The sequence below is a fragment of the Sander lucioperca genome, chromosome 2 (assembly GCF_008315115.2).
Source record: "Sander lucioperca isolate FBNREF2018 chromosome 2, SLUC_FBN_1.2, whole genome shotgun sequence".
Lineage (NCBI taxonomy): Eukaryota > Metazoa > Chordata > Actinopteri > Perciformes > Percidae > Sander > Sander lucioperca.
The window spans coordinates 9200604-9207762 of record NC_050174.1 but is presented as its reverse complement, the minus strand read 5'-3'; the positions used below and the strand labels follow the sequence as shown (position 1 = coordinate 9207762).

General features: G+C 40.7%; 1 protein-coding gene across 1 annotated transcript in view; it reads left to right on the top strand.

Annotated features, from left to right (window-relative positions):
- The first annotated feature begins 5316 nt into the window (after positions 1 to 5316).
- The window catches only part of ipo11 (importin 11), a 156544-nt gene continuing 154701 nt past the window's right edge, over positions 5317 to 7159 (top strand). Inside the window, exon 1 of the mRNA XM_031305262.2 lies at positions 5317 to 5482. The gene's annotated coding sequence lies outside the window, so the exon portion shown is untranslated. The remainder of the gene's footprint in view (positions 5483 to 7159) is intronic.

Genomic DNA, 7159 nt, shown 5'->3' with positions numbered 1-7159 from the left:
CACAGGACACTCCCATTTCACCCCCCCACCCTCACAGACTCTCACACTACCTCTGACTTGCTTGTAAACACAGACAGAAATAGTACATGTACATTTCCTATCAAAACTGAATAAATGATATACCTTCTGCAAATCCTTCTTGCTGCAGCCATTAAGGGTATCACTGTAAATTGGCTTAAGCCCACTGTACCAACATTTCAGTGGTGGAACGAGCGGGTGTGGGAGCTTTACAGAATGAAAGAAATAACTCACAATCTGAGGCTCCAGAGGGACACATTTTTGAAGAGATGGACCCCTGTTGTGCTTAAAATGTTTTGAAGAGGAGAGCGTCCAACCCCCCCCCCCCCCTTTTTTTTCTTTAATTAATTATTATTATTATTTTTTTTAAAACTTCTTTATTTATTTTTTATGTTTTCACTTTATTTTATTCTATTTATTTACTTATTTATTTCAAAATTTTGGTCTGATCAGATACCTCTTTATGTTACTATGTATGTCTAAGCTGACTGTTTACGATAAATAAAAAATAAGTTAAAAAAAAAAAAAACTGAATAAATGTATGTGGACTTGCAGGATGCCGGTAAAACATATTTTATTTTATCTAGAGGCAAATTTCAGATTTTGAACTATTTGACTATTTTAATTAGAAGCACACAAAGGTTTTCCCTTCACCATTAGCACTGCAGTGTCTGATCAAATGCTATAAATTAATCTATCTTTATCAGAGGACCACATCTTTTCTCCTTATATCAGAATCAGAATCAGAATCAGAAAGGGCTTTATTGCCAAGTACGTTGCACATACGAGGAATTTGTCATGGTGTTGTTGGAGCATGTCACACATACAAATATAAGAAGGATAAAAAGAATATAAACAATATAAGTATAAACATATACACACAGTATGTATTAATAACGATAAAATAAAATTAAATAAATAGTAAAATAAGTTAAACAGTAGTAAAAGGAACACTACAGCAGAGTAGGTACAGAGTAGGTACAGTAGGTACAGAGTATTTACAGTGGGGTGTGGAGAGAGTCAGGGTGGATTCCGGGCCTTGTTAATAAGACTAGTGGCGGAGGGGAAAAAACTGTTTATGTGGCGTGAGGTTTTGGTCCTGATGGACCTCATCCTCCTGCCAGAGGGGAGTGACTCAAAGAGCTTGTGTCCGGGGTGGGAAGGATCAGCCACAATCTCTCCAGCACGCTTCAGAGTCCTGGTGGCGTATAGGTCCTGGAGCGGCGGCAGATTGCAGCCAATCACCTTCTCAGCTGACCGAATGACACGCTGCAGCCTGCCCTTGTCCTTGGCAGTGGCAGCAGCGTACCAGATGGTGATGGAGGATGTGAGGAAGGACTCAATGATGGCTGTGTAGAAGTGCACCATCATTGTCTTTGGCAGGTTGAATTTCTTCAGCTGCCGCAGGAAGTACATCCTCTGTTGTGCTTTCTTCACGAGGGAGCTGATGTTCAGCTCCCACTTGAGGTCTTGGGAGATGGTAGTTCCCAAGAAGCGGAAAGACTCCACAGTGTCAATTGTGGAGCCACAGAGGGTGATGGGGGCAGGTGTATGTGTATGCATATGCTATGCCAATTGAGAAGCAGCTTCCAATGATATGGGTAGTGTAAATCCCACGCTTTTGCCATCTTAAGACGTTAAAGATGAAAAGTTATTAAAAGAAAAACTTTTCATCATAGGGCATGGCCGTGGCGGGGCGGCCATTTTGTGCGTTTCGCCATCGAAACAGGAAGTGGGTGTAACTTGAGTGTACATTGTCCAATTGGCTCGAAACTTTTCAGGAATCATAAGTGTCCAACCCTGAGGACAAATAAAGGCTGATATTTACTTAAAGTCATAGCGCCCCCTAATGGCAACAGGAAGTAGGCCTAAAAGTCAAGGTGCTATACTTTAACAAACTCCTCCTAGAGATTTCATCAGATCGACTTCAAATTCGGTCTGTGTCATCTAAAGACCTTAATGATGAAAAGGTATTAAAAGCAAAACTTTTCGTCCAACGGTGTTGGCGTGGCGTGGCGGCCATTTTGAGCATTTATCGATGAACGAAGAAGTTGTTGTAACTTTAGTGTACATTGTCCAATTTGGCCAAAATGTCTCACGATTGACAAGGGTCCAGGCCTGAGGTCATCTATACGCCATAGCGCCCCCCGCTGGCAACGGGAAATCAGCCTTATATGACAAACATCATCCGATTTACATGAAACTTAGAATGTGTGGTCTACATGTAATACTGAGCCACCCTCTATACTTTAACCACTCCCACTTATACAGGCCACAGCCACTTACATAACATTATGTACCCCTATGCTTAAACCACGCCCCCTTTCATAGCTGGTGACCCATTTAAGGTAGAGTCTTGTGTGAGGTATAATTGAACTCAGCATAGAGTTCCCTTTTCATTGGTGACGACTTGCCATGCCACCTTTCACAGCTGCTGAACTGTATGACGTAGAGTCTCTTGTGAGGTATCATTGAACTGAGCAGGGAGTTCCCTTTTCATTGGTGACAATTTGCGGTGTCTGAGTGCCGCGCAAATGCACGGTCGCAAGCAGCGCCTTAGCTTTGTTAAGCAGGTGCCAGCTGCTGTGTCACAGAGGCAGACGCAAATCCACTGGGAAGACCCAGAGGTGCTAGGGCAGTGGTGTGTGTTCAAATCTGAACACACACCACTGCCCTGCACCTGCCCTGCCACTGCACCAAGATTTGTTTCCAGGAATAATCATTGCAATTGATGATACGCATGTTCAAGTTAAATGCATGCACTGGGTTGGCCCAAACAGGTTCTTTTGGCCTGCTCGTGAGGATGTGCTATCTACTTGATGACGTACTTGAGCTCATCCCGCCTCCATAAGCCTGTGACATCACGACATATGAAAATTCAGAAAAAAGTGTGGGCCAGTATTTATGAATAAAGGATATATGAATAAACCTGTTATAGTCACGTATTTAGAGTTCAAAGTTATGTTTTGCATACTAGTTTTAAGCTAAATGAGATTCCAGCAAGGTAGTTTTCCATAGCCTATGCTATACATTGTATATGGGATTTTTGGACCATATGGACAGATCTATTCCATTGATGTTTGGGATGAATTTATGCTTGATGATTTTGTAAAATGTTAAATACTTCATAAAATGTTGTTTTATATGACTAAAATTCTGATTGTTGCCCACCGTCAACTTTAATAAAATTAAATTCCCATTTTATTGAATGTTATATCATTAATTTCACACCATATTCAAAATGTTGATCGTCCCTTCAACCTTATGGCCATTTTCAACCCCATCACGCTCAGTTCAACCCTTTTATTTGATAGTTTTTTATTGATATTTTGATGATAAGAAAAAATATGAGATTAAAGGTTGAATATGTAATACTAACAGCTAGTGTTTAAAATAGTTACTGCAGTCCAAATGCAAAATACTGGACTGAGTCGTCTCCCCCGCCCCCTCCTCCCCAGACTCGAAGTTCACGGGGGTTGCCAGGTTGAGAACACAGCATCATCAATGTCTAGATGCTAGTATTGCATAGCCAGACATTACTCCACAGCACAGCGGAGTAGCTGACGTTAGATGCTGGCTATGTTGGCTAGTCACAAAAGCCCGTACTCACACGGAGCTCTGTACCCAACTGACAACCACCCTATCTGGGCTTAAAATTACGGCAACAACTGCTAAAACATCATCACCTCGCCTTCCTCTCTACCTGACTGACAGCCACACTTTCTCATGTTAAAATTACGGCATCAGCCGCTAAAAACACCACTACCTCCCCATCCTCTCTACCCAACTGACAAACACACTTTCTCGGACTAAAATTATTGCAACAGCCGTTAAAAACACCACTACCTCGCCGTCATCCCTCCCCGACTGACAGACACACTTCCTTGGCTTAAAATTATGGCGACAGCCGCTAAAAACACCACTACATCGCCGTCTTGTCTACCCCACTGACAGACACACTTCCTTGGCTTAAAATAATGGAAACAATTGCTAAAAACAGCGCAAACTCACGGTCCTCTCTACCAATTTACAGCCACCCTTTCTTGTCTTAAAATTACTCACCGTTTGTTGGCTATGTAACACCCGTGGCCCGCTTGCCTGGTCCTCCGTATAATGTTAGCAGTTATGGCGTGACCAGTCGGAATTACTTCACTGGCTGTGTCTCAATTGTTTTGTGACTAACTAACTCGAGTAACGTTACGTTACTAAATTCAATGTGAGTACACAAATGTTGAAATGACTGAAAATGCCCATCCCTAGTAGCGGTGAGAAATTAGCCTGAAGCTAATGCTTACCTGTTTAGGAGGAAATACTGGCTTTAGCATTGTTGTCAGAAAACATAGTATTTCAGCTTAGCATGTTATCTTAATATCTGATGACATATTGTGGTCATTTTTTAATTAATACAGTAAATATATTACATATTGCACCTTTCTTGTTTGTTGAATTGTGTGTGGAATTTACAGGACAATCAGAAAAACTATGAAAGCCTAATCAAATCCTAATGTTAATGCATATTTTGTGATAAAATATGAAGGCTGATGTTAGATAAAGTTCTCATGACCTGATTGGCAGTCAAATGGTGAGTATTTGAAAATAAAAATTCTACATAGAATATGATTTTAACCAAGGGACATCTGATTATTAAGCTTCTACAAGAATTTTCTTGAATATCTTTTCAAATCATATTTACACCCGAGGTCCAAGTTGTCTGACGGGGTGGGACTCAAAACAACTTTCACTGAGAAAAAAATACCTAATGATGATTGGGATTTCATGCATTAGGTGGGAAATGTATTGTTGTAGTGTAATGTATGTTTAACTAATCCACTATCACATGAAATGATAAGAAATATAATTAAGGTATTTTTTCCTCACCTCAGAAAAGGTCTGATCCAAAAGGCACCCATCTTAGAGAATCACCCTTTAGAGTTTCAGAGTTGCTGAAAGTTAAATCAGCTGTCATGTTCGACTTCATGTTAAAACACAACCGAAGAGTGAGTTCACATTTATGAATACAACATGCATGAATAAGCCTGATCAGGCAAGCGGAAGGCTAAATGTAAAAGCCAATTATATGTTATATATGTATAAAGTAGTGCTTAATACAGAGTTTTATTATTTGTATAAATCCCACATGCTATGGGTACTTTACAAAATACAACAATGAAGATGAGAAGGAGTAATGATGATACCTGTATATCTTTAGCATACAAGCTTTTATATATGTCAACGATAAGAAGCACACAACCATAGCAGTATACAACTGGCTCCATTCATTCATGACGAAAGACGCCTGCTAAACCTCAGACGTCATCAGCGCGCGCCTGCTGTGTTGCTCGCGCCATTCCTACAAGCGTGTGTGTTTCCATCTCTCATTACGTTACTATTGGCAGAGCTTTAACAGCCGCTGTACAGCCACTGCTACAGCACAGATTTTGTTTTTTAACCGTCGTTCTTTTAGGTGAGTCCGGTTTTATGTTTCTATTTTAAGACATTTGCTTGAGGAAAGAGGTTATTTAATTTCACGGACACTGTCGGCCCTTGATTTCGCATTGACTAAGTTTAGCTTGCTTGCTAGCCCAAAGTTAGCGTTGGTGTTTGGGGGGTAACGTTATGCACGATTTGGAAGTGAAACGTTAGCCACTTTCATTAGTAAATGCGGTTATCTTATTTTCATTGTAAATGACGCGAAGAGGGACACCAAAGCAACCTAGGCTATATTGCGATAATTTCAGAGCTAATGAAGTCACATTTGAATCAAAATAGTTTTAATGTAGCTAAAGGTAGTTAATGTTACAGTTGTTGTTCTCTTCTGACCCCCTACCACTCAGCTTGTTTTGGTTCTCTCTGCGCTTCGAAAACCAACTAACCCACTTCATAGACACGCTTTATAGCAAATGTGGTTGTGATGATGTTGACATTTATCATAGCGGTTTTATGCATATATACCCGTCGATGCATATAGCTGTAACGTTAGTTCAGTAGTGTTGTATTGTACAACAACACTGAGTGAACGAAACTCTCTAGTCAACACAGTGTGCTGGGGTCCTATCCAACGTTAGCCAGCTAAATGTCTGGTGTTTTGCATATGCAAGCCCCTGCCGCTAACACTAGCTAGCCTAAACGTTAGTTGTCAAATGCTGGCTGAGTGAACAAGTAAGCTAGCGGCAGCAAAACTTTATCAGCTAGCTAGCTAGCTAATCACGCAGAATGCAGATAGCCTTAACGCTAACGCTGCCAATTAAAACGTTATCTACAATACGGCTTGATTGATTTGACTAAAGCCAAGTTGTCCTCTGCCTGGCCCTATTACAGTATAACTGTTAGTGTTACCTAACACTGTATGTTAGCATGCTAACTAACCTGTTACACAGGTTGCATATTTACTCATTTACAAAATTACAAATTGTCAATGGCAGGCAGTCAAGTCAAGCAAGGTTTATTTTGTCAATTCCTAGCGTATGTGGTGAGAGTGGGTGCATGCATTCATTTCTGACCTGGTCAAAACACAGTATGTAACTGCGACATGTGCTTTAAATTAGAAAACACTCGATATAAAACCTGACAATAAGCCCTTTTCACAGAATATATTTGTATAGGAAAAGCATTGGTGTAAATAATGACAATAATAATGGCTGAATTCCATCGAGCTGCTTTGTTTTCAGGGTCTTGGTATTGTGCATGCTGGCTCACTGTCCCACTGCCATGGCTTACTAAGACACTTGAGACACAAAATGGACAATGGAGCCATCGTTAATGTTATTAGTAACACCTGCGCTTCTCCTCCTATGACAAGTCAAAAGATCTGCAGTGAAAGAGGCCTATGTTGTTACAGATCTAGTGGACTGCTAGAGGATCAGCACCAACAACAAACATCTGACCACATTCCAGCTGTATATGGATGTTGTACAACTTCGGTATCCATCCTCCTTCGTCAGTTAAAGATGGTTTGACACATTTGTAAAACTGACACTACCATCATGTGTAGGAATTATGAGGAGGCTGTTGCAGTTGCACTGGAGGCATCTTACTTCACACTGATTGCCTGTCCTTTTCAAAGGTTTATCCTACTGTGAGTAAAGGACCTAAACCTGAGCAACCTAAATGATCATCTTGGGAGTTTTGCAGTGAAAGTGTC